A 2,652-nucleotide genomic window follows, 5' to 3' on the forward strand; every position below is an offset into this window, starting at 1 on the left:
AATTGGGGGGGTGCGCAGGGGGACGTAGCTCCTCTACTTTTTTTTAAATTTTTTTGCGCACCCCAGCTACTTTTTTTTATTGTGACGGGAGGACGGTGGAAAATACCACCTCTTTCTTTTTTTTTTTAATATTAGTATGATAATGAAATATGATTTATTAGTAAATACTAAATAAAGTAATGAGTAAAAAAAAAAAAAAAAGATCTTCAAAATGCTAAGGACGCAGTTTTAAAATTGTTAAGTTGAGCTCCCCTACTTATTTTTGGCCAATTCGAGCACTGATTATTATTACAACTGCTATGATATTGTCAATAACACGTTGACAATTTGAATATGAAATACAAAATAACCTAATGATTAACATATGCAAAGTAAACTGGTTAAAATATAAAAAGATAAACTCAACTTTGAGAAAAATAAAATTATGACAATTAATTAATGTTTAATGAAATAAAATAAATTACCCTTTTAATAAATCCTAAACCATCAGCAATTTCCAACGTATTCGTCCGGGCACAACAGATGCAAGTCTAAAAATTACAAAATGAAAATTAATTTATCAGTGCAATTACCATTAAAAAACTACATTAATTGCTTACTGACTAATATTATTTAACAAATAAAAATGAATTAGACATGTAATAAATTCGTTTTCCATTAGAACCAGCACTCTTGGCCAACAGGCCGAGCCATCATTGAAGCATTCCTCAGGGTACAACAAACTCATTCTAAATATAACAAAATCAAATTAATTAATACTGCATTTACCATAATAATATATTGTAATGTTGAAGAATTTGACTAGTTTTTTTAAATAAATCTTATCAATTATAGGTGTGTGCAGTAGGTGTAAACTATTTTAATAGTTGTGTATGTGATAACCTCCACTAGTCAACCGGTTTGATATGTCATTCTATCGTCATCAGCTGACCGTACATGGTGCACCTTAGGGTGTCCCTTAATAATAAAATTTAAAAATTACAATTGTCACCCCCTAGAATTATTCGAATACATGAAAAAATAAATTGTAAAAAATTTGGAGATGATTGTTCAACTCTAAGACGTGCCCCAGGGGGGTTAAAAATAACCCCACAAGGATGATTTTTTAGATTTTTTTTGTATATCTCAAAAACTTTAGCTTTTGCGAAAAAGTTTATTTGGACTTTTTTGTAGGTATAAAATTTTTCTATAAAAAGTATATATACAAAAATTTTCGAAAAGTTCTTATTTAGCCCTAAAAAAATAAAAACGTATATGTTCTATTCTTACTGTTAAAATTGTTAATTTATAAATTGTTTATTGTAAAAACATAAAAAAAATTCATTTAGCCGTTTTTTAAATTTAATTTTCTATACATTTTTAATTAGACATTTTTTTCTATTATTTACTATTCAAAACCTACAATTTTTTTAATTTTAATTAAAAAAAACACATCAGAGTAAAATTAATATAGTCTCAGCTTCACATTGAAGCTAAAATAATGTTAACTTATAAATTTATATACAACCAGAAACTATATAAACTTGTAATAAAAATACATTTTGAACAAATATTATTTAACTTTGATTGACAATTCAAATTGGCCCCGAAACAAAAAAAATGTTGGTTTGGTTGGGTTAGGATTTTTAATATAAATTCTATGTAAAGGTGTTTCACCAAAAAACATTATGACCAATTCTAAAAGTTCCTTATAGTTCAAAACTAAATTTCAAAATATCGTCTTTTTATGTTTTTAATTTTTTTAAAATAACAGTATTTTTTATTCCACTTAAGTAATTAATTTTATTTATATTTTGCCAAGACTTTTGGAATTTATTTAAAATAGGAACATGTGGTTCAGATGACGTATTAAATTTTACTTCAAAAACACTTTTCAATATAATTTCATATATGTGATGTCTGCATGGTAAGTATTAAATATCATGCCCTAACATTAAACATTAAAATTTTTAGGCAGTAAATGGCCTTTGCCATCCACCGCGCTAGATGGTAAACACCAGATTGATAAAATCGTATTCTATTTGAAGGTATGCCTCCTAAAAATATCAAAACTAATTCTATGAACTATTTATAATCATCTTTTGGATAATGATTTTCAAGTTTGTCTGTACAATATAAAATTATTTCATCTGCCACATCTTTTAAATTTTTATATGATTTTTGAAATTTTGAAAATATTTTAAAATTATTTAAATCATTAAAAATCACTATCAAAAAAAAAAACACTTCGATGCAAATCTTTAGATAGTGTTTAATTTTAAAAAATTGGTGGATTATTTCAAAAGCTACATGATTTGCTAGTTCCTTATTAATATCCTGATTAAGATAAAGTATGTCGAATGAAAAAGAGATTATTAAAAAATATTATTTCTCATAAAAAAATTGTATTGATCAATACACTTTTCAATAAGTTATAGCATTATAAAGTTAAAAATGTAAAAAATAAAATTGAGAATTTTCACAAAATAATAGCATTTGGTAGTCATTTTCATCGTGAAGACAAAGTAAAGTCCGAAATTTTTTTTTTACATAATAAAGNTCATTTTCATCGTGAAGACAAAGTAAAGTCCGAAATTTTTTTTTTACATAATAAAGTATATTACATTAGCTTTAATTTAAGATATATATAAAAGTGTCAGACCTTCCGGAACA

At 25.4% G+C, this 2,652-nt stretch overlaps 1 long non-coding RNA gene across 3 annotated transcripts in view; it reads right to left on the reverse strand.

Annotated features, from left to right (window-relative positions):
- The window catches only part of LOC126909028 (uncharacterized), a 2,616-nt gene extending 1,892 nt beyond the window's left edge, over positions 1-724 (reverse strand). For all 3 annotated transcript variants that reach the window (XR_007704904.1, XR_007704902.1, XR_007704903.1), the window contains exons 1-2: positions 600-724; positions 465-530 (exon numbers count right to left, since the gene is read on the reverse strand). This is a non-coding gene — a long non-coding RNA (uncharacterized LOC126909028). The remainder of the gene's footprint in view (positions 1-464; positions 531-599) is intronic.
- Between the last annotated feature and the right edge of the window lie 1,928 nt (positions 725-2,652).

Source organism: Daktulosphaira vitifoliae, unplaced genomic scaffold (assembly GCF_025091365.1).
Source record: "Daktulosphaira vitifoliae isolate Bord-2020 unplaced genomic scaffold, ASM2509136v1 Scaffold_81, whole genome shotgun sequence".
NCBI classification, from domain to species: Eukaryota; Metazoa; Arthropoda; class Insecta; order Hemiptera; family Phylloxeridae; genus Daktulosphaira; species Daktulosphaira vitifoliae.